Source organism: Canis lupus, chromosome 18 (genome assembly GCF_011100685.1).
Source record: "Canis lupus familiaris isolate Mischka breed German Shepherd chromosome 18, alternate assembly UU_Cfam_GSD_1.0, whole genome shotgun sequence".
NCBI classification, from domain to species: Eukaryota; Metazoa; Chordata; class Mammalia; order Carnivora; family Canidae; genus Canis; species Canis lupus.
The window spans coordinates 37,729,075-37,745,376 of record NC_049239.1 but is presented as its reverse complement, the minus strand read 5'-3'; positions in this window follow the sequence as shown (position 1 = coordinate 37,745,376).

The following is a 16,302-nucleotide window of genomic DNA, read 5'->3' as shown; positions in this document are numbered from 1 at the left end:
GGGTGTCCTGTCATTCACTCTTGGGTCCAAAGTAAAAGCCCAGAAATCATTAGAACTAAACATTTCTGAGCAGTAATTGTTCTCTGGGGTGATAAGGATAGGGATAACCATCCATTGCCAGAGTCTTATTTACAGTCCCCTGCCTTATTCTCCTCTGAGCTTTCCCTGACATGGCTCCAGGAAACTTCCTTTGGCATTGGTGGGCAACTTTCCACTTCGAGACCCTTCATTGGAAATAACCACACACAAGAGAGTTGGGTTCAAATTCTGGCTCTGTCATTTTATCTGTATAAACATATACAATTTTTTTTAATCTCTGAAATATCAATTTCCTCATTTATAGTACTGGTGTAATAATTATAATACCAATTTCAAAAGGGCTTTTGTGATAATGAAATGAGATGTGAATAGGAAGGTCTTAGCATAGTGCCTGATGAATAGAAACTACTCAATGAATGTTGAGTAATAACATCATTAATTCTGTCTCTAGGGTTAGGGCCAAGAGCTCCTTTCTATCTGACATTTCATTATGATGAAAACAGTTTCTTTACTCTTTAATATTTTGAGTTCTATTTCCACCACTGCCATGACCTGGATATGTGGCTGTGGGTGAGTCAATTAACCCTTCCCCCACCTTGCAGGATGTGACCAAATTCAGCTTACTTTCCAAAGACACCTCAAGCTCTGAAAGTCTACATTTTGAGACACTAATTTCCTGTTTTTTGAAGATTTTTGTATGGGAATAAAGTTTACAAAAAGGAATTAATTTGTTTCATGGAGATCAAGTTAGAGAACCCTAGTCTGAGAATAAAAATAATTAAATGACAAAAATAAATTCCATTTGAAAGAGTATAATTACTGAGACTCCTGACACAGAAGGTAATAGGTTGAATTTAGGGAAAGAAATCTAGCAACTGACATTGAAAGAAAAAGAAGTGAGTAACTCCAAACATAGACTGTGAAGGAGAAAAGTCAAGTGAGTTCTTTATTTTTTTTAAGTCAGTTATTTATTAACAGAAGCATTTTGGCTAGGATTGGGGGCATACTGGCTTAGAAGATCCTGAGGCTAGGAGAATCAAGCCCAACTATGAAAGTGTTTTAGTCATACTTACTTAAAATCTCATGATTTTTTAAAATCTCATAATTTAGAAAGTAATCCCTAATTATGCTCTATACATTTTCTTGGAGTTTGAAAAGTTGATAATAGGGAATAGTAGTAGAATTCATCCATCATGACAACTCTGATTATAGTGATAATGGTTATCTGCAAAATAAGACTGAGAAACTCAAGAATAAAGAGCAAATTATAAATTAGTAATATCTGCATTGGAGAGGAAAATGTAGGGTCGGGATATTTGATGTATTTGTCAACCTATGCTATAAGAAATTTAAGAACAAGGAAGAACATTGCCTTATTAAATTCACTTGGATATAAGCATAAACTCTCATTACCCTTACTTTAAAATATCAGACTTCAGGATGCCTGAATGGCTCAATGGTTGGGCATCTGCCTTTGACTCAGGTCAAGATCCCAGGGTCTTGGGATCAAGTCCGGCATCGGGCTCCCTGTGAGGAGTCTGCTTCTCCCTCTGCCTGCGTCTCTGCCTCTGTCTCTGTCTGTCTCTGTGTCTCTCATGAATAAATAAATAAAATCTTAAAAAATATATAAAACATCAGATTGCATGTATGATTAACTTTGAGAATTCAAAGTGGAAAGTTAAAGTGAACATTAAAAAGTATGAAAACAAATAGCACGTAAAAGAAAATAAGCTTCATATAGAATTACAAATGTTTAGGAGGTAACTCTTTAAGAGTCAACTCAACACTATGCTGCAGTTCAACCCATGCTACCTTTTGCCCTTATTTCCCAAGATATCATATTGCTTAATACTTCTGAAGTAGATCAGAGTAATGTATGGAGTCTAATGTAAGCTACAGGATGTAACACTGAGAAGGTCTTTAAAATTCAGAAAAACTCTTGGCCTCTCAGATAAAAGACTGTTCTTCATCTGATAACTACTAACTTGCCATTAGCGGATTGCCTGACTAGAAGATATGAGAAGTCTCATAACTCGGCTGTGCTGCCTGTCATGAACTGAATACCCAACACTTTCCTTTTTCAAGTAGAAGAGGTATTTATATGACTGAACTTTGACAAATCCTGACATTTGGCCCCCTGCCAACAAAAAACATTTGTATTTGCATATGGTTCCACTTCCTGTATACCTCTTCATGCTGTATTGCTAACTCTCTTCAAATCACATGTTTAGCCTCATGGAGGTTGCCTATTACAATACCCATGTGACCAAGGAGGGAAGAAAAGGGGGATGTTGCTTGGCAAATGGTTCCTGGCAACATGCTGGCAACCTGGATTACTCAACTGCAGTTATGCCACCTTATTCAAGAGTGGGATAGAATGAAAATCCTACCCATGGTTATCAATTTAACTTGTTTATCTCATGATCTACTTAAGTCCAGAAGCAGGAATTCATGGGCAATAGCTAAGAAGTTGGCCAGATGTTCAAAGGTTGAGAAGAATATGACTAAAAGCTTAGAGGAAAGGATATTATTTACCTGTGAATATACCCTCATTGCCTTGCAAACAGGCCCAGGCTAACCTGTTGGAGACTGAGACACTGCATGGAGAAAAGTGATTTTTTTCCTAGTTAACCCCATCCTAGACCAGCCCAAGTTCGGCCAACCAGCTGCTAACTGCAAATACATGCGAGAGGTCAGCCAAGGCCAAAATAAAACAAAACAAAGAAAAAACTACTCATCATAACCCAGCACAGTTTACTCAGAATTATAAGTGAAATAAATTACTGTTTTAAACCAAAAAAAAAAAAAGAGTCAACTCAACATTTAACTCACTAGGATATTTGTTTGCTGACAGCTTCTCCTAAAATACGATTTTGTTTCATCTTTATTTAATAGTTTAACATAGCTATTTTAATGAGGTTATTTTAACCATTTCAAAGAGAGCCCAGAGAAAAATCCAAAGGTCCTTGGCAATAAAACACAATCTTGATTCTCAAATTGGGTCTGAAATGTTATTTTGGTTTATGTATCTTCTACTAGTGAGGAGTATAAATGTCAACCTTTTATAGATCCAGAGTCTTTCCACCAGACATTCCAAACAGAGATATGATACAAGACAAATGTAGAGGTTTTAGTGGTCTTTCCTTTCATATGGGAAAGGAAAGGAAAGACTGGAACTTGTACAACCTGAGTTCCAATTCCCATTCTGCTGTAGGAAATTAGGTTCTTGACCTCTCTGGGACTCAGTTTTTTACTGCAAAACAAAAAACTAAAGTGGAAGGCCTCTAAGAACCCAAACAGCAAGATTACAACTGAGATAACTATATTAGCAAATCATGATCAGCACAGGGGAGGACTACTTGCAGACCCTCCCATGGAATGTAGCTGCCACCTAGTGGAAGTATGTCTGAACTGTAGGGTCAGTCTTAGGTGATCTTTGGGCACCAAAATCCACTTGAGAAGCTACCACAGCAATAACAACTGATTATCCTCAAGCACATTATACACCCACCATGCTCTATGCACTGTACCATGTGCCCCTCAAGTACCTTAACTCAACACTCTCACGCGGTTCAATTCTGGGAAGAAACCAGAGCAGGGAGATGGACAACTTACTAAGCATATTGAAAATGGTGAATAACACTAAAAAACAAATATGTTTAGATAAGAGTGATGTATAAGTATAGGCAAAGCACAAATTCACCTTCATGGTAACATTTTAAACAAATCAGATTTTTAAGTTCTTAAAACAGGGATCCCTGGGTGGTGCAGCGGTTTAGCGCCTGCCTTTGGCCCAGGGCGTGATCCTGGAGACCCAGGATCGAATCCCATGTCGGGCTCCCGGTGCATGGAGCCTGCTTCTCCCTCTGCCTGTGTCTCTGCCTCTCTCTCTCTCTCTCTCTGTGTGACTATCATAAATAAATAAAAATTAAAAAAAAAATTAAAAAAAAATAGCTAATTTCCAAGCTCTTTTTAAAAAAAAAAAAAAAGTTCTTAAAACATCATAACGTAACAAAAGAACAGCCTAAAAGAACAGCCATCACTGTGAGAAAGCATTAAAAATGGTGGTGTTAACACATGGCACAGGTCTGCATTCTGCCTATTTCATCTGTGTGGTCTTGTACACCTCCATTGACTTCACATCGCCTCTTCCTTCATCTGTGAGATTCAACCGAGTGTACCAGCATTTATGACTGTGCGGATTATATGTGAAACCTATATGAAAACCATTATGTAAAAACTATTCAAATGGGATGAGTTATTGTTCTGACTTTTAAATTACCAACGTGTCTCAGAAGAAACATCTCTAGCTGTAGTAGTTTGATATCAGCTTGTTAGAAATGCATGGTAATCCATATTATTTTTTTATTCTATTTATTTATTTGAAAGAGAGCACAAGTGAGAGAGAGAGAGAGAGAGAGAGCACAAGCAGAGGTAGACAGAAGGACAGAGGGAGAGGGAGAAGCAAACAACCCGCTGACCAGGGAGCCTAACCCAGGGTTCAATCCCAGGACCCTGGAATCATGACCTGAGCTGAAGGCAGGCAGATGCTTAACTGACTGAGCCACCCAGGCACCCAGTAATCCATGCTATTATTGTGCCCAGCTAACTCTATGCTTTCATTAAATACCAACTAACTTCTCTACACATTTTAATTAAAATGCCAATTAATTTGGACATAGTTTTTTAATAAATTTATTTTTTTAATAAATTTATTTTTTATTGGTGTTCAATTTACCAACATACAGAATAACACCCAGTGCTCATCCTGTCAAGTGTCCCCTTCAGTGCCCGTCACCCATTCACCCCCACCCCCCGCCCTCCTCCCCTTCCGCCACTCCTAGTTCATTTCCCAGAGTTAGGAGTCTTTATGCTCTGTCTCCCTTTCTGATATTTCCCACACATTTCTTCTCCCTTCCCTTATATTCCCTTTCACTATTATTTATATTCCCCAAATGAATGAGAACATATCTGGAAAACTGTGTGGAGGTTCCTCAAAGAGTGAAAAATAGACCTGCCCTACGACCCAGCAATTGCACTGTTGGGGATTTACCCCAAAGATACAGATGCAATGAAACGCCGGGACACCTGCACCCCGATGTTTATAGCAGCAATGTCCACAATAGCCAAACTGTGGAAGGAGCCTCGGTGTCCATCGAAAGAGGAATGGATAAAGAAGATGTGGTTTATGTATACAACGATTCCAATGTATACATTCCATTATGTATACATTGATTACTCAGCCATTTGAAACGACAAATACCCACCATTTGCTTCAACGTGGATGGAACTGGAGGGTATTATGCTGAGTGAAGTAAGTCAATCGGAGATGGACATAGTTTTTAAGAGACTTTCATATTTAGAAAATCTGGACACAATATTTTTTTATAAACAGTCATTGCTATCACTGTCATTTTTATTATTATTTTGAGCTTAGTACTACTATGAACACTATTTGTGAATGATGTAATGTGTTATACTCATGGAAAATACTTGAACATATTAGACTCTCTTGGAATTGCTAGGTAAGACTTAAACTCAAAATGAATCATTAGGAGATTATAAATGTTGAATCCTAGGCGTGCCTGGGTGGTGTAGTTGGTTGAGCATCTGACTCTTGGTTCTGGTTCGTGGTTGTGATCTCAGTGTCATGAGATCTATCCCGACGTCTGTCTTGAGTTTCTCTCACCCTCTTCTTCTGCAAACCACCCCCACTGTGCTTGCTCTCTCTCCCAAATAAATAAATAAATCTTTAAAAGTGAATATGGGGTGGTGGAAGGGGAGGAGGGCGGGGGGTGGGGGTGACTGGGTGGCGGGCACTGAGTGGGACACTTGACAGGATGAGCACTGGGTGTTATTCTATATGTTGACAAATTGAACACCAATAAAAAATAAATTTATTATTAAACAAAAAAAGTGAATATATGTATATTAAAAAATAAATATACCTAAACAAAATGAAAATATCCTTAACCATTGACCAGTAAAAACGGCAGCAAAAAAAAATTAAACTTTAATTTTAATCGAAATAAAACAAAATGTTCTCTCCTTATCAAGGTGTTTGAAGACACCTACGAATCAACACTATCTTAAGTATGAGTTTTCCAAGAACCCTTTTAAATTTTTAACTAAACATCCATGGATTCCCCTCAGGAACCCTCAATAGAAAGATCCTAACAGAAGAATCAAAGTGTACTCAATTGATTTCAGGACAATGGTGCAGGCTGAGGAGAGAGAAGAGATTCTGGAAAGAACCATTTTTCTATTACTTAAATCATCCTTCTGCCTAAGCCCAAAGGGGTCTTCAGACAGGGTAAGAGACTATTCTTATTGTTGGGAAAGTTCAGAATCACTTGGAGGTTCAAGATTATCTACTTAAAAAAAAAAAAAAGATTATCACCTTCATTTGAGCTTACATAAATCTCCCCATTTCAATTCTCATCAAAGTTCAGTATTCTCAGTGTAAGAAACAAATTAGTCAAACCTCTTCCTTTTCTCCCTCCCTCTCCAAACACATGAATTAATGACTTCCTTTTTGTTGCCTGTCTAGCCTCAAATTTTGTATTTGTACATGACCCTCTGTAGCATAAACGTTTTACATCTTTATACTACATCATGCTATATCAGAGTAACCTTAAAAAAATTTTAGAGGAAAAATCCCCGCATCTAATGTTTCTCTCAGAGAAAGATGCCAGGTTTCTGTGGAAAGAGAATGGATTTGTGAATGGAGGGGTAAAATGGACCGTATGTGCACTTGTGTTCCAAAATCAATGCATTAAAAACCAAAGAGAAAAGACTCTAATTAATAAAATCACAAATGAAAAAGGAGAGATCACAACCAATACCTAGGAAATACAAATGATTTTTAAAACATATTATGAGCAGCTATACACCAATAAATTAGACAATCTAGAAAAATGGACACATTTCTGGAAAACCACAAACTACCAAAACTGAAACAGGAAGAAATAGAAAACCTGAACAGGCCAATAACCAGGAAGGAAATTGAAACAGTCATCAAAACCTCCCAAAACACAAAAGTCTAAGGGCAGATGACTTCCCAGGGGAATTCTATCAAACCTTTAAAGAAGAAACAATACCTATTCTACTAAAGGTGTTCCGAAAGATAGAAAGGGATGAAATACTTACAAACTCGTTCTGAGGCCAGCATGACCTTACTTCCAAAACCAGACAAAGACCCCACCAAAAAGGAGAATTAATGGGCCAATATCCCTGGTGAACACAGATTGTAAAAATTCTCAACAAGATATTAGCCTATAGGATCCAACAGTATATTTAGATTATTCACCACGAACAAGTGGGATTTATCCCCAGGATGCAAGACTCATTCAACACTTATAAAACAATCAATGTGATAGATCATATCAACAAGAGAATAAACAAGAACCATATTATTTTCTCAATAGATGCAGAGAAAGCATTTGACAAAATACAGCATCCATTCCTGATCAAAACTCTTCAGAGTGTAGGGATAGAGGGAACATCCCTCAGCATCCTAAAAGCCATCTACAAAAAGCCCACAGCAAATATAATTCTCAAGGGGAAACACTGGGAGCCTTTCCCCTAAGATAAGAACATGACAGGGATCTCCACTCTCACCACTGCTATTCAACATAGTACTAGAAGTCCTAGCCTCAGCAATCAGGCAACAAAAAGAAATAAAAGGCATTCAAATTGGCAAAAAGGAAGTCAAACTCTCCCTCTTCGCACATGACATGATACTGTACCTAGAAAACCCGAAAGACTCCACCCCAAGATTGCAAGAAATCATACAGCAATTCAGCAGTGTGCCAGGAAACAAAATCAATGCCCAGAAATCAGTGGCATTTCTCTACACTAACAATGAGACTGAAGAAAGAGAAATTAAGGAGTCAATCCCATTTACAATTTACCCAAAAGCATAAGATACCTAGGAATAAACCTAACCAAAGAGCTAAAGGATCTATATGCTAAAAACTACAGAACAGTTCTGAAAGAAATTGAGGAAGACACAAAGAGGTGGAAAAATATTCCATGCTCGTGGATTGGAAGAATTAATATTGTGAAAATGTCAATGTTACCCAGGGCAATTTACACATTCAATGCAATCCCTATCAAAATATCATGGACTTTCTTCAAAGAGTTGGAACAAATCATCTTAAGATTTGTGTGGAATCAGAAAAGACCCCAAATAGCCAGGGGAATTTTAAAAAAGAAAACCATATCTGGGGGCATCACAATGCCAGATTTCAGGTTGTACTACAAAGCTGTGGTCATCAAGACAGTGTGGTACTGGCACAAAAACAGACAGATCAGTGGAACAGAATAGAGAACCCAGAAGTGGACCCTGAACTTTATGGTCAACTAATATTCGATAAAGGAGGAAAGACTATCCATTGGAAGAAAGACAGTCTCTTCAATAAATGGTGCTGGGAAAATTGGACATCCACATGCAGAAGAATGAAACTAGACCACTCTCTTTCACCATACACAAAGATAAACTCAAAATGGATGAAAGATCTAAATGTGAGACAAGATTCCATCAAAATCCTAGAGAAGAACACAGGCAACACCCTTTTTGAACTCGGCCACAGTAACTTCTTGCAAGATACATCCACGAAGGCAAAAGAAACAAAAGCAAAAATGAACTATTGGGACTTCATCAAGATAAGAAGCTTTTGCACAGCAAAGGATACAGTCAACAAAACTCAAAGACAACCTACAGAATGGGAGAAGATATTTGCAAATGACGTATCAGATAAAGGGCTAGTTTCCAAGATCTATAAAGAACTTATTAAACTCAACACCAAAGAAACAAACAATCCAATCATGAAATGGGCAAAAGACATGAAGAGAAATCTCACAGAGGAAGACATAGACATGGCCAACATGCATATGAGAAAATGCTCTGCATCACTTGCCATCAGGGAAATACAAATCAAAACCACAATGAGATACCACCTCACACCGGTGAGAATGGGGCAAATTAACAAGGCAGGAAACAACAAATGTTGGAGGGGATGCGGAGAAAAGGGAACCCTCTTACACTGTTGGTGGGAATGTGAACTGGTGCAGCCACTCTGGAAAACTGTGTGGAGGTTCCTCAAAGAGTTAAAAATAGACCTGCCCTACGACCCAGCAATTGCACTATTGGGGATTTACCCAAAGATACAGATGCAGTGAAACGCCGGGACACCTGCACCCCGATGTTTATAGCAGCAATGGCCATGATAGCCAAACTGTGGAAGGAGCCTCGGTGTCCAACGAAAGATGAATGGATAAAGAAGATGTGGTTTATGTATACAATGGAATATTACTCAGCTATTAGAAATGACAAATACCCACCATTTGCTTCAACGTGGATGGAACTGGAGGGTATTATGCTGAGTGAAGTAAGTCAGTCGGAGAAGGACAAACATTATATGGTCTCATTCATTTGGGGAATATAAATAATAGTGAAAGGGAATATAAGGGAAGGGAGAAGAAATGTGTGGGAAATATCAGAAAGGGAGACAGAACGTAAAGACTGCTAACTCTGGGAAACGAACTAGGGGTGGTAAAAGGGGAGGAGAGCAGGGGGGTGGGAGTGAATGGGTGACGGGCACTGGGGGTTATTCTGTATGTTAGTAAATTGAACACCAATAAAAAAAAAAAAGAAAACCATAGATGGGGGCATCGCAATGCTGGATTTCAGATTGTATTACAAAGCTGTAGTCATCAAGACAGTGTGGTACTGGCACAAAAACAGACACATATATCAATGGAACAGAATAGAGAATCCAGAAATGGACCCTCAACTCTATGATCAACTAATATTTGACAAAGCAGGAAAGACTATCCACTGGAAAAAGGACAGTCTCTTCAATAAATGGTGCTGGGAAAATTGGGCAGCCACGTGCAGAAGAATGAAACTGGACCATTCTCTTACACCATACACAAAGATAAACTCGAAATGGATGAAAGATCTAAATGTGAGACAAGAATCCATCAAAATCCTAGAGGAGAACATAGGCAACACCCTTTTTGAACTTGGCCACAGCAACTTCTTGCAAGATACATCTATGAAGGCGAGGGAAACAAAAGCAGAAATAAACTATTGGGACTAAATCAAGATAAAAAGCTTCTGCACAGCAAAAGAAACAGTCAACAAAACTAAAAGACAACTACAGAATGGGAGAAGATATTTGCAAATGACTTATCAGATAAAGGGCTAGTATCCAAGATCTATAAAGAACTTATTAAACTCAACAACAAAGAAACAAACAATCCAATCATGAAATGGGCAAAAGACATAAACAGAAATCTCACAGAGGAAGACATAGACATGGCCAACAAGCACATGAGAAAATGTTCCGCATCACTGGCCATCAGGGAAATACAAATCAAAACCACAGTGAGATACCACCTCACACCAGTGAGAATGGTGAAAATGAGCAAGACAGGAAACCACAAATGTTGGAGAGGATGTGGAGAAAGAGGAACCTTCTTGCACTGTTGGTGGGAATGTGAACTGGTGCACCCACTCTGGAAAACTGTGTGGAGGTTCCTCAAAGAGTTAAAAATAGACCCGCCCTATGACCCAGCAATTGCACTACTGGAGATTTACCCCAAAGATGCAGATGCAATGAAATGCCGGGACACCTGTACCCCGATGTTTATAGCAGCAATGTCCACAATAGCCAAACTGTGGAAGGAGGCTCAGTGTTCATCGAAAGATGAATGGATAAAGAAGATGTGGTTTATGTATACAATGGAATATTACTCAGCCATTAGATACAACGAATACCCACCATTTGCTTGGACATGGATGGAACTGGAGGGTATTATGCTGAGTGAAGTAAGTCAACGGAGGACAAACATTATATGGTCTCATTCATTTGGGGAATATAAAAAATAGTGAAAGGGAATATAGGGGAAAGGAGAGAAAATGAGTGGGAAATATCAGTGAGGGTGACAGGACATGAGAGACACCTAACTCTGGGAAACGAACAATGGGTAGTGGAAAGGGAGGTGGGCGGGGGGTTGGGGTGACTGGGTGATGGGCACTGAGGGGGGCACTTGACAGGATAAGCACTGAGTGTTATGCTATATGTTGGCAAATTGAACTCCAATTTAAAAAATACCAAAAAAAAAGAAGAAAAAAAAAACATAATCAATGCTTGCACCATTCATATGCAGAGTTTGATGTCACCTAACCATGCATTCAAATATTGGATCAATCTCTGATTAGCTGCAAAATGTTGAGCAATTAGTTTCACTTTTCTGCGTATATGTACAGTTCTACTTTCTTTTGCAGACTAGGTGCTTATCTTGTCCCATATGTTCTTCTGCTACCCTGAGTTTATTCATCATGTTCTAGCAGAAGAGACTTCAAATAGCCTTGGGGGATCAGAGAAGCTAGCCATTGGGATAGAGTTTAATAAGCCTTTGTTTTCAGACCATTTATATGAGTATATGTTCTCCATACCACCCCAGAGATCAATTAACTACAAATCTGTGAGATTTGGGTAATACATTTCTTTCTATTCCATAAAAGACCCTCAAGGGCAAATGTAATGAAACATCTCCAAGGGGAATGGGAAAAACACCTCTCTCAAAATCATTTCCAGTCCCAGCTTTGAAACATTTTCAAAAAGACCCCAAATGCAGATATTAGCAGATACCAAAAGAGCTTCTTAAAGATTCTCTCTCTCTTCTTTCTGTATATTTTTCCCCTCCACTTTTCTGCCCACAAACACACATTCTATGCATCAAGTGGATATTTTTATCTTTGGCGAACAAACCAACCCCAAGCTTGCTCTCCCAGCTCATTAGCACTTCGGGAGATTGGAAGCAGTTACTGAAGCATGATTAGACTCCTTCCAAAGCAAAACTTAAGACACACATTGGCTAAAGGACAGACAAACAAGAGGAAGAAGGGTGAGTACAGTCATTCATCTTTTACTTTTTGTCTTCATACCCATGTTAATCTCACTTTATAGAACACTTTAGATCTACAAGCCCATGTAGATAACTAAGGAATTCTTTGGATTTGAGTTTTTCTCCATGTACCTCTCAATCCTGTATTTCCCACAATTCAGCCACAATCTTACCTTACCACTGCTTTGATGGGCTTCCTGGACTATGTTTGAGCCCTGGCAACTAGAAAGAGAATGCAGAGGGGATGAAATTTTGGAAGGAATTGTTATGCCCTTGAACAGAGCTCCAATTATTAGTAAGTGGTGTGAGAAGCAATCTGGAAGTGCTGTGATTGGGGCAGACTTCACACAGCAGATTTTCCAAACACCGCAGAGACTTCTAACCTCTAAAACCCTCCTCTGTTCTAACTGGTTGCCTGAATCTTACCCTCTGAATCTTAATTTCTGGACTAAGTTTTGGTACTTTTTGAATACTCATTTTATGTCGAGATTTGCACATTTGGGTGAAGGACAGACCTGAAAGAAGACCTTGAGGGCATCAAGCTCCTGCAAGGGTGTGAGGAGGGGCCATCATGGAGTGGAGGGTAGAGCCCAGAACAAGAATGATGGAGAGATCAGACAATCCATTCCTGTTCCCCAGTTTGGCTAAAGCTCTCCTTGTCATTATACCATGGTTTTTTTGTTGTGTTTGTTTTTAAGATTTATTTATTTGAGGGCCACCTGGGTGGCTCAGCAGTTGAGCATCTGCCTTTGGCTCAGGGCGTGATCCTGGGATCCTGGGATCGGTCCCGCATTAGGCTCCCTACAGAGAGCCTGCTTCTCCCTCTGCCTGTGTCTCTGCCTCTCTCTGTGTGTCTCTCATGAACAAATGAATGAATGAATGAATTCATAAATAAAATCTTTTTTAAAAAATAAAAGATTTATTTATTTGAAAGAGAAAGAGAGAGCCGGGGATAGTGGCAGACGGAGAAGGAGAGAGAATCCTCAAGCAGACTGCCTGCTGAGCACGGAGCCGGATCCAAGGACCTCGAGATCATGACATGAACCAAATCAAGAGTCTCCTGCTAAACCAACTGAGCCACCCAGGTGCTCCCTTCATACTGTTCTTTAATTCCATCCCCAAGTATGTGAAGCTCAGACTAAATAGACTTAGCACTTTCTTGCAGATATTTGGTAAAGTATGACCTGAGTTGTAAATCAACTTTACCAGTTCCCATCAATTCCTGAGTGTCTTCCGTGTGCAAGTTACTGTGCTAAGTGCCTGATTTTACTGTGTTATATCTTCACCATGGCCTTAAAGACTAGTGTTATTTACAAAGATGTGGCTCAGCATCTGTGAATGCAGTGAGGTCACTGAGTCTCCTGAACTCTCTTTTTTCAGCTGCTATTGATTATACTTATATGAAAGGATTGTATGGAAGTCTAGATTCAGACCAAACTAGCCCTCCACTCAGTTTGCTGCCAGTGAAGTTTTTTTCTCTCTGAAAAAAAGAGGCACCTCTTTGTGAGCAGAGCTCAATGATACAAAGTGCTCCAAGAACCTTGAAGATACTTTCTGTTTAATGTTCTAGGGTAAGATTCAGGGCATCCATGGGAGAGAATAAAACTCTGGATGTGCTTTTCCTCTTGTTCCAATTTGTCCAGATTCACTTTCTGTTTCTGGGGATGTGAAATTTCATCCTTAAATGTGAAAGTTCTCCCCTTGATGGCAACATTCTAATGGATTTGCAGTTGACCCAACAACCCACCACACCCCAACCCAGATCATTACAGTCTTCAACCTCACTCCCAAACATTTGTTACAAGCCTACATGACCCATCTGTGGACCCCTCATCTCAATCCACACCACATGAGGGGAAGTGTTTTCATTTTTTTAATAATAAATTTATTTTTTATTGGTGTTCAATTTGCCAACATACAGAATAACACCCAGTGTTTTCAAATAAGACTCTGTTCCTTAAAGAATTCTTTAAGGACTATGAGTCTTTTGCACATTATCTTAAGCAATCTTCCAATAACTCTAAGAAGTCAATGTTATCCCCATTGTACAAATGGAGGAATTGAACCTCAGAAAGGCTATATTAGTTGCCCAACACCCTATAGCTGGCAAGCAACAGAGGCAAGACGAGAATCGGGCTTGTCCTGAAGCCTACCCAGGATCATAACCACCACTTTATCCCCCTCGTTTTGCTGCTAACCTGAATAAGTGCTCCAAATGACCTTTAATCACATCAGAGACCTCAAGTTTCTACCTTACTAAGGGCTGAGCCTACACTAATGGGTGAAGGCACCAGCAGAGCTGTTTTCTTTTGCCCACAGTTTCTCTATGTAGCTATACATCAGTTCTAGACAATGCCAAACTTTGCTGCAGGTCTCTCTTCTTGAAGGGGAAAGAATTATCTCCTGATTATGGAAAGTCTACACACCTTTCACAGAAAGATGCAAACCCTCTGAGTATAAAGCTTAAAAACATACTGACAAGATTGGGATAAGTAGGATCTCTGAAACTCTGCACAATGATGGCATGGTGATGACCAAAAGGAGCTTTACATTCTCCACTCTCAAAATGTGAGGGTTTTAGCACTGAGAAGTCTGTAGCAGGAACCATTAAGAAAGAGTGGACCCCAATTCCAAGGGCGTCTCTCTGTGTGTAAGCTTCAAGAAGAAAGTTAAGGTCAATGAGACCTTGACTGGCAATGGGTAGATATGAATTGATTTATGAAAAACTAGGGTTATCAAAATAAAATGGCTCTTTTAAATTGAGCAAGAAAACTCAGAGCAAATAGAGAAAGTATTACTTCCCAAACTTGGAATGATTTCTATTCATAGTGCACAAATATTATAGAAAATTACAGAGCATTTTCTCATGGACATGGCCAACATGCACATGAGAAAATGCTCTGTAATTTTCTATAATATTTGTGCACTATGAAACAAACATCCACACACATATACATATATTTGCACATGTAAGGTGTACACCAAAATGTTAAGAGCTCTTATTTCAGGAAATAGAATGTCATAATATCTAGGTTTTTCTTTATTTTTTTGCATTGATCAGAAACTGCACATGATTTTTAGTTTCAACATTTCACAGTTATATATTGATCCAATTATTTCACAGCTCACAGATTGCTTTTAAATTCATAAAATGACACTTCCATTTTGAAATATAAAATGGAATTTATGAGATTCTCTATACTTCAAAGGGTGGGTAGAATAAGCTGAAAGTATAGTTTAAAAGACAAGTAAACCAAAGATACAGATGCAATGAAATGCTGGGACACCTGCACCCCGATGTTTCTAGCAGCAATGTCCACAATAGCCAAACTGTGGAAGGAGCCTCGGTGTCCATCAAAAGATGAATGGATAAAGAAGGTGTGGTTTATGTATAGAATGGAATATTACTCAGCCATTAGAAACGACAAATACCCACCATTTGCTTCGACGTGGATGGAACTGGAGGGTATTATGCTGAGTGAAATAAGTCAATCGGAGAAGGACAAACATTATATGGCCTCATTCATTTGGGGAATATAAATAATAGTGAAAGGGAATAAAGGGGAAAGAAGAAAAAAATAAGTGGGAAATATCAGAAAGGGAGACAGAACATGGAAGACTCCTAACTCTGGGAAACAAACTAGGGGTGGTGGAAGGGGAGGAGGGCGGGTGGTGGGGGTGACTGGGTGGCGGGCACTGAGGTGGGCACTTGATGGGATGAGCACTGGGTGTTATTCTGTATGCTGGAAAATTGAACACCAATAAAAAAATAAATTTATTATTTAAAAAAATAAAAAAATAGAAGACGGGTAAGGTAATTTCATTGATTTCCAAATTATTAAGACCCAAGGAAGGATCAAAATATATCCCAAGCCTATAAGAGTCATTCACCGTGAGCCATGAGGCCCCTCTGACTGCACTTTTCCTTCTGTGGCGACAGGCCCTCAGCATCAGAGATCTGCTGACAGTGGGAGTTCTCTCCTGATTTATAGGGTTAAGACTTAGTCTGGGTGTGTATGTGTGTGGTGGGGGGGATTTTTATCCATGTGAACTGGATGGAATCAAACCCCTGATCATAAAAATATGCTTCATACGCTGAAAATTCTCAGAATTTGATCAAGTACATTTCATATTTAGGTTTAAACAACAAACACAGAGTACTTACTATAGGTCAACTATGTCCTAAAGGATATTAGATAGATAGATGATAGATAGATAGATAGATAGATAGATAGATAGATAGATAGATAGATAATTGTTAGGTCGGCAGATTGAATGACAGATAGATATATAGATATATAGATCCTAATAACAAAATAAGTGCTATAACTATCTTTACAGAGA